General features: G+C 37.6%; 1 long non-coding RNA gene across 1 annotated transcript; it reads left to right on the top strand.

Annotated features, from left to right (window-relative positions):
* Positions 1 to 6,330: 6,330 nt before the first annotated feature.
* Positions 6,331 to 7,605, top strand: LOC128384202 (uncharacterized). The gene is made up of 3 exons (XR_008324077.1): positions 6,331 to 6,359; positions 6,844 to 6,918; positions 7,520 to 7,605. It is a non-coding gene; the product is annotated as an uncharacterized LOC128384202 (long non-coding RNA).
* Positions 7,606 to 14,124: the final 6,519 nt, after the last annotated feature.

Genomic DNA, 14,124 nt, shown 5'->3' with positions numbered 1-14,124 from the left:
AACTGGGTGAGACTTAAAGGAGATCTCCACTACTTTTTGGTGTGTATTTTAGATGTATTTGTGTCTCCAGAGGGAGCTGAAATCTGATTCATTGCCTCAAGTGGTGTCATTCAGGTGTCGAGTTAGAATCATTTGGGGCTGAAGACAACAAATTTGAAAGTGACGGTAATCTGGGGTTGTAAGCTAGAACGAAGGCCTACAGGATGGTGCTATCTGTCATGAATCCTCATATTTTAATATGTATTGATAATTAATTGTGTCTGGATTTGTTCACCTACTGTATCTGCTTTTTCCATCTCTGTAGAATCCAGTGCAGCTAATGAGGACAAATCGATATATGCTTCTGTAAAAAAAAACAGGAAGAAAGGTATTTCACTTGACGTGTTATTTGTCTTACATTTACTACTTTAATGTCAAGTACAGACAACAAAAGGGACCTGTGTGAAATCTGACAAATTACCTCAAGTCTTGTCACTGAGCATTAGTTGGGGCTGAAGTAAGAAAGAAGTGAAGTTAACAGATCTCTGGAGACGACCCCCCATCTCAGCTTCAGGTTAGCTGCTCCAGGCTACATTAGCTGCTACCAGCTTAACAAACCCAGAACTGTCAACAGTTGATTGCATTGTGGGTAATTGAGGCGCTAGGTTTTGACAAGGACAGAGGATGCATAAGAAAGATGATATCTATAGTCTGGGTCCTTTTTCAACAGTCCACTGCGAGTTCTTTTTTTAAACATGGCTAAAAGTCCCAAGGTTAGTATGATTTATAATACCATAAAATTACCAGCAACACCTGTCCTACTGGATTATTTAATACTTTTATAGGAAAATAATCACCAGTTTGACCTTGCAGCCAAGGAAATATTAGTTTTTACTCAATTAAGTGAACATTTTGACAAGAAAATTACCTAATTTCATCTATTTTCAAAGCAGAAACCGGAGCATCCAGCATCACAACAGGAGCAGTTCTCTCAACCGACACCAACCCACATTCAGCAGAGGATGCTTCCTCTTCTACCATTGAATAGGTAAGACTGAGCAAAATATTGGTGTGTAGCTTCTGTTTTCTTAGCTTGTGTTTCCTTAACACCTATCTATATATTTCATATTATGTACATCAATTGTGTCTTACAGGTTGTTGAGAGCAAAGACACTGACTGAAAAAGGGGCTGCCATTTTAAAAAAAAACACAGTAACAACAGTAACAGAAGAACTAAGCTACACATACATTTATATAATAAAAACAGCACTGCTTTTTTTCAATTGAGACGTGGCAGTCTGCTTTATGTTATGTATCTGGGCATTGTTTAAAGTTTACAGAAAGTTTGAATAATTTCTAAAATGGAGTTATGTGGTTCATCTTGAAGTATTTCTTTGAGCCCTTCCTCTAGTTCACATCATCAGTGTTTATTTTTAAAAAAGCTTTCAGTTTCTTACATGTAGCTACTGTAACAGTTAACCACTTTGGCCTCTCTGCTCTTCCTGTTCACATGGTAAAAAGCTGCCTACAAGAATAGACCTGCTAAAAAGCTGCTGCAGCTCCGAGTTTACAGTTAGCGGTTTAATAATCCTATGAGAAGATGTAGAATCATTTTTGTACTTGTCATAATGTCACATTTGTATATTGTCTTTGTTATGCAATAATAAAAATATTTTCTTTGAGGTGATTGATCTGAACCTGCTTTAAAATAGTTTAGTCGTACATCACACAACGATGTAGGGCTGGGCGATAAACCGAAAATTTATCGATACCGAAATTTACGACAATAACGGACGTCATTTCGCCCATGTCGGTATATTCGGTTTTTAACCTCTTAACGCACGCTGTTCCGTCTACGGGACGGGACGGATGTTTGGAGGTAGCCACACGTTCTTCTGAATGTTTTAAACACCAACCCTTAAACATATATATTCATGCCGTACATTGTTGGAAAGCTTAGATTGCCCTGATTCATTCAAGACCACTCACGACTTATATGGTTGCTCACAGCCGTAATAGTATTAGCGATTAGCTCGGCTAGCCCCTCAGCTAGGTGAGAAAAGCTATAATGCCTACATACCTTCAAAGTCTTCCCTTTATCCACAACGATCATCTTATCACTCAGGACTTCCTGTACAGCTCACCAAGTATCCATTCTTGTGAAATATGAAATCCGTTTCCATAAAACCATAAAAAATACTTTCCTCAATATGTCAACATGTATTTAGTCCAACACGTAACGTGATAACACAAATAACAAACCATATACGGCCCGTTTACGTCATTTCCTGACCTGCACAGCCATCTCAGAGTACACGTGACTAGATGTTTACGACCGTGAGCCTCTCCTGCTTCGACACCACACACAAGCCAATCGGTGTTTAGGATTAGGCAGTACATGTCTCCAAAGCCAATGAGGACATGTGACCGGTGACAACGTGGCTTTGATTGACTGCTGTTCCAGCCAATGGAAGTATTCGGTGAAATGAAGTTGATAACCTTTTAGCCAATAGTCAGAGGTTTCTAGCGGTGTATGACACTAAGCTATCAAGTTTGGCTGTCCATAAACAAACTCCAAGCGTAACCAGCGTGCGCCCGTTGTGTAAAAGAGTTGAACCATATCATTATGCACTCGGCATTTTGGTACGCGGTTGGTTCTTCTTCGACTTGACATATGACTTATAGCAAAATAAACAGATAGATAGATAGATAGATGGAGGACAGTTCAAACGTCGAAGGGGCAGCTGCAGCGCCGGCGGCGGAGGTACACCTGGTGGAGGAGGAGGAAGAGCAGCAGCTTGTTCCCAAGAAAAACGCGTCTTCAATCGTGTGGCAACATTTTGGTTTCAAAAGGGAAGATACTGCTCAGAAAGATGTAAAATGTAAGTTGTGCAAAAAGCCAGGGCAATACATCTAACCAAACCTTTTTTTAGCGCACGGGGTGGTGGTAGTCAAAGCGATAGATGTAACATATGTTATAAAGATATAACCTATGTTATATCTATGCTCTGGTGGTAGTTATCGTCCATTTATCGTTATCGAGGTGAACTGCTCAATATACCGTGATATTGATTTTAGGCCATATCGCCCAGCCCTACAACGATGCAATGTTTGCAAAGATTGAATATGTGATTCATGGTGAAAAAGCAAAGTTGGAACATTTGGCATTGAAGCGTTCTCTGAGAGCTGATTGTCTTACCGCAAACCTTGTTCCTCTGCCCTCCTCCTTCCACAGGCATAGTTTAGGATTGCGCAGAGCTAAAGTCACAACAAAAACTTTATTATAAAAGGTGCAGCCCACCTGAATCCAGTTCTGCCAACATTAGTGTCAACGAGAGGGATGTCTAAGATTCAGTGATTACTGGATTTAAATGAGAGAAGAGATGTGTGGTACAGAGAACAATAATGAGTGTGAGGGTTTAACTCAAGGACAGACTGCAAGAGTAACATGGGTGACATTTAAAGTTTTAGGGTCCTATCTTAAGCCCGGCACACCGCGGATGGTGTGCACGACACGTGTCTTTGTTAGTTACAGACCGACATCATTTTCTCGCCCCGTGAGCACGTTGTCTAAATAGCAATTGCACTTGCAAGATGAGGTTTGGTCAGGCGCATTGACCAAAAAAACCACAGTCTGAAGTCACTGGCGCATATTTCTGTTATTTTAAGGGCACATTATCATGATTTTAACAGGCGGGTTCACAGTGCATGTACACTCTTGCCTGTTACACACACAGGGACAGGCAGTAGCACACAAACATGCAACTCTCTTTTAACTGAAATATTTAATTTTATTACTTGTAAAATCACAACTGCTGCTGTGCAATGCTTATGTTGTCTCCATGCACATTGATGAACAATAATACATTAAAAGTACTGCAAGCATAAAATATAATAAAAATTATGATGAGCAGTTTTAAACTTTAATTACACAGATTGATGTAGAGTCTATTAGACATATTTGTTTCTAGTTTGAAAACGTTTGTTCCAGATGTTCCAAACCTGTGGAGCATAGCAGCTAAAACATTAATTTTTATTCCCTAATATTCCCTAAAAAAGAACCTCTACAACGTCACCAGCAGAGGTCCCCGTCACCCTCTTTGAAGTTTATAACATTGACACCATTTTATAATAAAGTAATGATAATAATAATAATGATGGGCACTCACTGTATAAATGCAATGATCTGCTTGGTATTAATTAAGTAGGTCCCTTATTCCTACATTGCTAATGTGTGTCGGAGCAAGGCTGTAGCACAACTGTTGACCTTCCAACATTGGCAATGCCATTACGATGAAAAACACATTCACCAGCTACATGTAGAGGTAATATTTAGTTGAACATTTACAAAACTAAGCTATATTCAATTTTGATTTGCTGGTCTGGTAGTTCCTTCCTCTGGTAGAGGAAGTTCACCTACAGTACATCATATTCAACCTGATGAGTCAGACAGTCAGTCAGTGAGAAGACAACATGGAGGTCACATCTCTCTGCATCAGCCTGTGTGAGTACTGAGTCTCTAGATCTCTATTGAATCTCTATCTTATTTAAATGTCACATTTGTTTAAAAAGAATCGGATACACAGCTCTTCTTTCTTGTATCTCCAGTAATACATGTTTTAATGCTTCTGGTTGCTGGAGATAAACACTGTTGCTGTGCTGAGAAAGCTGGTGAGTAACATGTGCATAATTATTTCCATAGGGGACACACATTATGATGTATGTTTTATCAGGTTAATCTCATTCAAAGCCCTCAAAGTTATTGGAGTTCTGAACATTGACTCATGGGCTGAAAAAGTGCTGATAAACTTTGATGTAAACCTTTAACAGTTAAACTGTGTCTGTACTGACTGTCTAAATATATAGACCCCAATATTGTGCCTGTTAATTAAACTCTGCCCTTCTATATGTTTTAAAGTCAGTTTCAATTTTTTTTAACATTTGTGGAAATATTGTATGTATGATGTAACCTCGTTTAATGCTTTTTAAAATGCCTGCTTCTGTGTCTTACAGCAGGTTTGATGTAAACTGTCCTGATTTTGTAGCTACATGCCATTGTATCACAATAGTATAAAATAATTGAAAAATAATATCTAAAAAAATATTTCTTTGTGTCTTATTTTCAGCTTTCCTTCACATTGTTCCAGACAAGCTTCAGTTCTTTGAATACGACTCTGTCGTTTTTGACTGTGGGGGATTTGATGATTTGATCGAGTGGAGAGTGATGAGAATAATCAAGGGAATCACAACAATATGTGCTGCTCAGTGGGAGACATCAACAGGGCCCTGCAACATTAGACCCACCCTTTCATTAGACAGTGGAGAATACTGGTGTGAAGCTAAAGGAGCACAGAAAAGCAATTCTGTTCACATCAATGTTACTGGTACAGTATGTTAAGCCTGTTTATAAATAAATCTGTAACGTAAAAGAAAAGCTTGCATTTAGTGGAGTTAAAACCAGAGGTATAAGGAGTGTACAGGTAGATATTATTACTTAATTACTTACTCTAATGGAATGATAATGATTCTCTGTGTCTGCAGGTCATATGCAACTGTTTGCCATAATAATGTTATATCAACTTATTTTGGTGTTGTTGTCCCTAGTGGTCAAAAACAATCAATACAGCTTCAACAATCAATAGTAATGACAACATTTCAAGATTTTTGAACCTTTGTTGTTCAGATGGTCTCGTGATCCTGGAGAGTCCTGCTCTTCCTGTGATGGAAGGAGAAGCTGTTACTCTGAACTGCAGGACAAAGATGGCTTCCTCGAACATTACAATTTCTCATTTCATTTCTATAAAGATGGCATCCACATATGGAGTGGCTTTGAAAGCAACATGATCATCCATAATGTGTCTAAATCTGATGAAGGACTCTACAAGTGTAACATCTCTGGAGTTGGAGAATCAGCTGAGAGTTGGCTGGCTGTCAGAAGTGAGTTGTACAGTGAAGTTATCTTTTGCATCTGTCTTTCTGACAGATATATGATGGTCTGCACAAATGTTTTAAAATGTCCAAATGTCAAAACAGACAAACCACAAAATTGTTTAATTAAATACATACTTTTCTCTTCATCAGTTCATGAAGAGACACATCCTCCCCATCGTTCACCTACAGTCTTCATCCTGTGGGGCACTGCGACCATGATTTTAGTGGCTCTGTCATTGCTGGTGGTGGGACTACGTCTGTGTGGAAAACACAAAGGTACTGTATGTAGAAATATAGAACAACCTACAGACTTTATAAATAGAGGATATGAAGAACCAAGAACTGTTACTGTCTCTTTGCCTTTCAGTGTTCTTATTATTGCCATTCTTACAGAAGCTTTTCTGTTTTTCTGTATTCCTCAGAGACATCAACAGCAAGATCACAATCAGGTGAAAATCAAACAAGTAAGCAAAAACATTTATATGTCAGTAAATGTTTGTTATTATGGAGGTTATACTAATATAATAGTATAATAATTGTGCAGGCAAAAAAAGAAACACTTACCTTTTATTAAACTAATTATAAAAATAATAACTAAACTAATTAACTCTACCAAATCCGTAGTGGATACAACGTTTTTGATTTTAAAAAGGAAACTAAATTCCCACATGTTAAAGTCATGTTGAGGCAGTTCTAATGAACCTATATGTAATTTATATTCTGTGCTCTGAGACAGTAAAAACAAAGCATTTTACACGTTTTGAGTGCAATAGTGTGATCCCAAAAGAAGGTGAAGAACTTCTTGAAATAAATAGATTTTTAATGTAAGCAAATACAAATCTCATTGCATTAGCATTTTTGTCACTTGTATATACATTTGTTTTAACGTTATTGAAATACAGAGTAACAGCTAGGTTTTTTTTGTTTTTCCAGTGACTGGATGGAACACTGAAGATCATCCCGAAAATGCCACGTACTCTCTTCTCACAGCAAACAGGGGGGATCAAGGTACTTTACAAACACAGAATGCTGCATGTAAACCTGCTTTCAACCGTAGTTCTGTGGTAATGCTGCTTTTGGTGTCACAGAGAAAACAGTGTCTAAGCATGTTTGTTTCAGGTGTGTTTTAATATGCGAACCACACAAGAAAACCATAATGCCCCAAGTTGTGTAACAACATCAGTGTTTTGGGGAGGGTACTTCAGACTTGCATAGCAGTGCACCTTTTTCATCTGTTATATATGTTTAGGTTCTCAAGGGGGATTAACCACTGTGTTGGTGTATTGTTTGGTTTATAAATGTTATTTGGTACCCTGGCTAATAATGAGATGTACAGTTTGATGTTCTTGGCGGACCTTTGCTTTGCGATTGAACAAAAGACTAGTTGAGAGTGATGTCTTACCTCTTAACTAAGTTCTTGCCAAATGGTGTAAAGTATTTATCGATTCTTATTTTAGATTTTTTGACTCAAACAGAGGTCTGTGTAGATTTTCTGTTTCCCTGCAAAGTCAAGAAAGACCGATTTGTTGAAGAATAGATTAGATGAAAAAATAAATTAACAAATATTGCTTGCCGACATGCTGAAGCATATCACTTGTTTCCAAAGCAGGGCTAGAAGTAACCCAGATTACAGCAACACCAACCTGCAACATTCCCTCGGAGAGTACCAACCAAAGAAGAGATGCAGATGCCGTCTATTATACAGTTAATTGGGTAATTATAGTACTGACCTCTCAGTGCTTCCTTCCTCTAAATTTGTCTCATATACCATCTTTTATACTGCTTGTAGCACCTGATCAATCAGATGATCACAGAAACTCAGGAATTTACCATGTTTTTCCAAGATTGATCCAATGACACCAGAAATACAGATACAATGATAAAGTGTAAGCTTGAATGAATGCATCATACATGTTTATTACAATGGTGGATAGGGCAGAATGTACAGAGGTAATTCTTATGCTTTGAGTTGAAAAATATATTAAAATCTATAAAATAATGTCAATAATGATTTGTTGCAGTGAACCCTTTCTTTCTTTTCTCTATGTAATTTTTGTCTTCCAGGTCTCTGAAAGCAGAAACATCTGACTGAAGGAAGGACTCAACTTAAAGTTCTGCTTTGTTATTAGAGTCTGTAATGTTTTATTAAAGCATTTCATATCTGTATGTTTATGTGTTTTATTTGTATTTAGGTCTTACATCCATGCTAGATTGCCTTTCATGTTAACTCTTACACACAACGACTTCTGGTTTCAAACTTTGCACATTACTTTGAGTGCTGTCTATGCGCAAAATAATGAGAGTTTATGAAATGAATTGAACTTACTGTACAAATGTGTGGCTATCAAACCATTTAAAAATAACCTGACAGAGTTCACAGCAGCAGCAGCAGTCTGAGGTTTTATTGACAGTGAACCCACATTGTTCCATCTGCTTTGTCTGTTCACACGTCAGAAAATGCTGTTTACAAGAAAGCCGCTGATGCTAAATACACTTTCTGTGGTTGACTAGCTACGTGATGCTGTTGCTTCTGTTTGAGCTGAAGCAACAGTGTGAGCAAACTGCATCATTAACCAGCTGTAATTAATTAGAATCATGTTAATGTTTATGTATGTATTTTCTGTGTACAAGATACATCAACTTTACCTTCTAAAATTATAACCATTTTTACAATCACAGTAATTGTTAATGGACTAGTTCAGTTATTTAGCACTGCACTTCCATAAAGTCAAATGGTCTGTGATATTCTGACTTCCGAGCCCTATTACAGTCAGTCTGATGAAACTCTTTCATTATCTTCCTGTTAACATGTCTCTCAAACTCCCTGCTCCCATTTTGGCTTTCTGTTATAAAATCTGAAGTCTCAAACCCAACCTAAGATAACCACAACTGTCTGAGTATACAGTCACTCTTGATGGAACATTTACCAGCAATTTAGCTAACACACGTGTTGTGGCTCTGTTTACAGGGAAGACTTCCTGCTTTTGAGTAGTTGATATAAGCATATTGTAGTGAGATATTAGGATGTATCTCTCAGCATGATAACTTCCCTTGTTTGCTTCTTTCAGTACAGTATCATTACATTGTTAAACTTTTGTGATCTACAGGCCTCTCATTTCCTGAAAAATGAATTTCTAATCAAATCAAGCATTTTAATTGTTGGCGTTTAACAGGAGTGTCACTTGTCGCCTCACTGCTTTGTGATAATGACAGAGATGTTTTACATTGATAGATATATATATATATAAGATACTTTGGGGTTACCCACACTATCATCACTGCCATCCACATATTGTCTGAGCATTTTATTCTTGCATACAGAAAGTCATGAGAACAGGCATAACACGTCCAGTCTTCTCTTATAAAAGCCAAAAGGCCAAAGAGACAATCCATCTTGTTTATGTCATTTGTCTCTTCATTCCTTAACTTAGCGTTACAGATACAGAAGAGAAATATGTAAAATGCTTTATCATGATAGATGACACCAAATTCATCCAGTCATGTTTCTACAGATACATTAAGTTTCTGTTTCAGCTCAGGAATCACATGAGGATCATGGCACAGACAGATGGGAGCTTAGTCTCACAGTCCATGTCATCCAGGCATCCTGCCTCTTTTTCTGTAAGAGGCAAAAACACAGGAGTCAGTAAACGCCAAACTGTGGTGGAATGTAACAAAGTACATTTACTCAAATACTGTACTTTATTATTAATAATATATTAATTTTGCCAGAGTATTTCCATTTTATGCTACTTTATACTTTTACTCCACTACATCTGACAGGCTTAGTTGCAATTTTAGTATGATATGTAATAACATGATAAGCTTATAAACTAATAGTTCCCAACCTTAACGTTTTGTTACCCTTTGCTACCAGAACAGCTACCTAACGATAATTATTTAAAGCCCAAATGTATTTCATAAAACAAATATGTACCAGACATTTGCACATGAACTCTCACCTATAAGCACCACTCAAATGTATCTTTTGACCCTTATAAAGTCATTCAAATTAGTTCCAGTTTGAGCTGCTCCAACAGAAAAATACTGTTTACACACTGACTCATTAATATTAATGTACTTTATTAAACATATTTTATATACTGAAATAGCAGACCAAGTATTTGAATACTTCTAGTAAACTTCGTCAATAATACAATTTTTATGCAAAATTATAAATGCAATAGTTTGTGTGGTACCTGGGTTGTAGCTGAGCTAGAATTTCTGATGTCAAAAGCATATAAGATACTGCGATACTATTCAACAGTTAACTGATTAACAGAGGTTATTTGCTCATTTATCACTTTAAAAAAAAACTTTTCTACCACTCTCAAGTTTGACTGGTTTACCTTCAAACGTAAGTTGTGCACAGTGATGTTTATGCTCTTTAGAACATAAATCATGAAACTGATGAACACCCAAACCATCAGTCCAGGACCAGGATGGATTCTGGGAGGCAAAATACAAAATAATGTTGTTTGAGTATTAATTAATATAATATTGCCTTTAAAATATGGTCAGACCTTGTTCAATAATGAATTACAGTGTATACCTCTGCTGTATTATGGCCTCCAACCCATACTTTTCCATGCTCATGACCGGCATGCTTCAGCATGCCATGAATCTCATGGGCGCCTGCAGAGTCATACACAGATGCAAGGTTTGCGGTCCTGTGGGTTGCAAGTCCTCTGCAGTTTTTCTAACCAAGAAACAGAAGAAAAAATAACTCAACATTTAAATAATTATTGCTGTTATATTCTTAGGTTCATCTTAGGTAAAACATGACATGATATTGATTGTAGGTGTTTCTACTCCAAAAATGAGTGGACATAGAACATACTTCAAGGGTGTAGAATATGAACAGTATGCAAGGGTTAAAAATATAATTTAAATTTAAATGATCTACTTCTTCTCCCACTAGAGTTAGTGAACAAACATTCAGCACTGATAAGGTATTAATCCTGGTTACCTCAGCTTCAGCCCAGGTCATTTTTGTTGGAACATAGTGGAGACAATGAAAGATGAACTTAGTCCAGCCATCAGGGCAAGAAAAAGAAAGAGGAATTTCTGAAGACAAATACAGAAGAGAGAATTACATTGAGTCTCCAGGGGAGTTGAAAGAATATGTAGAGTGTTTTTGCATCCACTGACCTGGAAGAGGCATCGTGATTGGTAGTATGGTTCGAGAGTCTTGAGAATTTGAGATAGAAGTAAGATTAATATGATTATATTTATACTCAAACAGGTATCAATACACATATGAAGCCAAGCTACTGTTTCCCTATTGTTTGTGCTAAGTTAAACATTCTTACTGATCTTCCTCCTGATGTAATGTAAGTAATGGGGGACAAAATCCACACTCCTCGTTCTGTGTAAAACATAATTTAAAAGTTTATCTGAATATTTGAGGCTTCAGCAGTCTTAGTTAGTCATACCAACTGGATAGCTGCCACATTTATAGTCTTTTTAGCATCAAATTCCCTCTTTGTGTCTCCTCGGATATTGTTTCCCTGTTGAGCTGTGGTGGAAGTATAGTAACAAAAAGATTGACTTTGGCATTAAAAAACTATAACATTGAAACATACTGTAACTTCTTGATTTGACTCATTTGGATGGCCGAAGATTCATATTAGCTTCAGATAAACTTTTAAATACAGTTTTGATGAAAACGAGGACTGTGGATTTTATCTCCCATCACTTACTTTGTTAGTGCATAATGCATTATCTACTCACCAGCAGATGGGGTCAGAGCCATCATGACACAAATGAAGAAAGACACAGTCAGCATCTTCATGGTGTAGATGATGATTTTCTTCAATAAAGAGAGAAACACCACTTAGAAATAATTCTGCAGTGAAAGGTAGTAAATAAAGAAGACAATAGTGAATTTGTGGCAAACCTGCTGCAGAGTTAACTTCTGTTCTTCTCGGTGTCAGCTTGTAGCTTTGATCACTCTGTGTAGGAGTGATTAAGAACTGTGGAGGAAAGTAAAACCAGCTCTTAAATACACCTACATGACAGTGCAACTCACCTTTAGATACTTTAGAAAGGCAAACATAAATCTGATCTGCATTCCAAATCAAACAAATGCTGCTCAAAAGGCTTGCAGCGTAACGTTTTGTTTAATAATTTAGTTTTAATCAGCTGAGAAACAGACAAGGTACAAGAATTGAACTATTCAATGATATCTCGACTCAAGACATTAAGTCTGTTACTACAGTTAGATTTTGTTTTGCTCTTTTTGCTCTATGCTTCAGCACCTTACATTATCAACAAATAAAGTATTCTACATTAAAATACCAAGTGTGAGGTTTAAGTTGAGTATGTTTACATAACAGAAAGAATCTAGAGGGAGACATACTGTTGTCCTTCAACCATAATTCCCACATTTTGAAGGGACATATTTTGCACATTTTTGAGCAATGAAGATTCTATATTTGTAAAGTTTTCCTTGAGCCTAGAAAACAAACTTTAATATCTGACATCATCACAATGTAGTCTATGGGCCAAGAGGGGACTTGAACATTGGGCCAGCATGAGAAACACTGCAAAACCTGGAACCTGGACAAAAGGTCATCTTTAAGTCCAGTATCCAGTTCTTATAATACATATACTTAATAAAAACAAGCCTCCAGGAAGAGTGCTGGACTGTGATACCAATTTGACATAGTGGCCAAACCATGAGAATACAACTTCCAGGACAATCACATGATGTGGCCCAAAATGCATTTTACCCCACACACACAATCATTGTAAAAGGAGTGGCTGTAAAACTGTGAATAAATATATTTAGTGCCTATATAAAATGATATAGTGCCTTTGTAGTCTTTCAACTACTCAAACACTTTTACAATACATGTCACATTCACCCATTCATGCACCGATGACAGAGGGGCTGCCACTCAAGGTGCAAACCTGCTCATCAGGACCATTCGACATCAGGACACTTCGACATGTGGACTGGAGGAGCTGGGAATGGATTACCCACTCTGCTTCCCGAGCCACCCATTAAATTATTTTATCCCCTCTGCAGCAAACAGAAGACTCTACTTATGATCTTCAGCTATGAATAACATCTGAGTAACTTCTTTATTGCTGGAAGCTGTTGTTTTGGTTTCATGTGACAATGTGTGTTTCCCTGGTCTGGTTGATGTTGTTCTGGACTCTACAGGTGAAGTTGCTGCTGCATCTCTTCTCGACAATCACTCTGCTGCTGACAGTATAGAGACCATCAGGACCTCTGACTGTCTCTGTAGGTCCAGCAGAGAGAAAGTTTCCCTCACCGTCCAACCAAAACACCTCTTGATACCATTGATTGGGTCCCATATCTAGTTTTCCTTAATACATTCATGACACAAACAATAGTTGTTGTGTGTTTTCCATTCATCAAATTTAACCATAACATTGTTTGGTAAGGAGTTGCATGTTCAGCTTTTGCGGTGATGGAGATCAGTGGCAGATTTAGATATGGGGGCCAGTCAATGATATGATGTCACTGTGAAGGTCAATTAACCTTGTTGCAGTGGCCCTAGTTCTATTTTGTGAACCATCAGGCTTCTGCTTGGTGAAAACATCTCACAATAAGAAGTAAGAAATGAAGAGTGGGGCAGGAGTAAGTCAACCTCAGGTCTCTCCACTGAAAGCCTGAGGTAGGAGCGCTTCAACCTTGTCCTCAGCTCCGATGCTTCTTCCCTCTCAGTCCAGCCACTACTGCAGAGACAAAGGAGAGCTTTGTTAAAGCAGAAATAACAAAACAAAAAAGCAGTGGCAGTCAGTATCTACAAAAGAAAACAGATCAAATGAACTAACATGCAGCAAATGTATGTTTTTGCACCACACCCATACAGAAGGTTCAATATGTGGGAGCAGGTGGTAAAACACACAGCAGCACTGCCTTAATATAAAACTAAAATTACTACCTACTGTACCAGAATCCCTGACAGTCACAGCATGTCGCACCAAGAATCAGAGGTGAAAAGCAGTTTATTGCCACAGCTTAAACAACAAATTAAATCATGAAAAGAAGAAGGATCTAAGGCCTGACTAGCCTGTTTGCGGTAGCCCAGGAAGGACATGTCTACACTATGCAGTCCAATGCAGTGATGGGCCAACTCAAGACTACATCTGGAAGAAAAGGGACACTGTTTCAAGCACAGCAGTGTGCATTATTTTGCATAGTTAGTTAATCACAGTAAATACCACTTTGGAGCAGGA

The sequence above is a fragment of the Scomber japonicus genome, chromosome 22 (assembly GCF_027409825.1).
Source record: "Scomber japonicus isolate fScoJap1 chromosome 22, fScoJap1.pri, whole genome shotgun sequence".
Classification (NCBI taxonomy): domain Eukaryota; kingdom Metazoa; phylum Chordata; class Actinopteri; order Scombriformes; family Scombridae; genus Scomber; species Scomber japonicus.
Note: the sequence above shows the minus strand (reverse complement) of the source record. Positions and strands in the feature narration are given on the sequence as shown.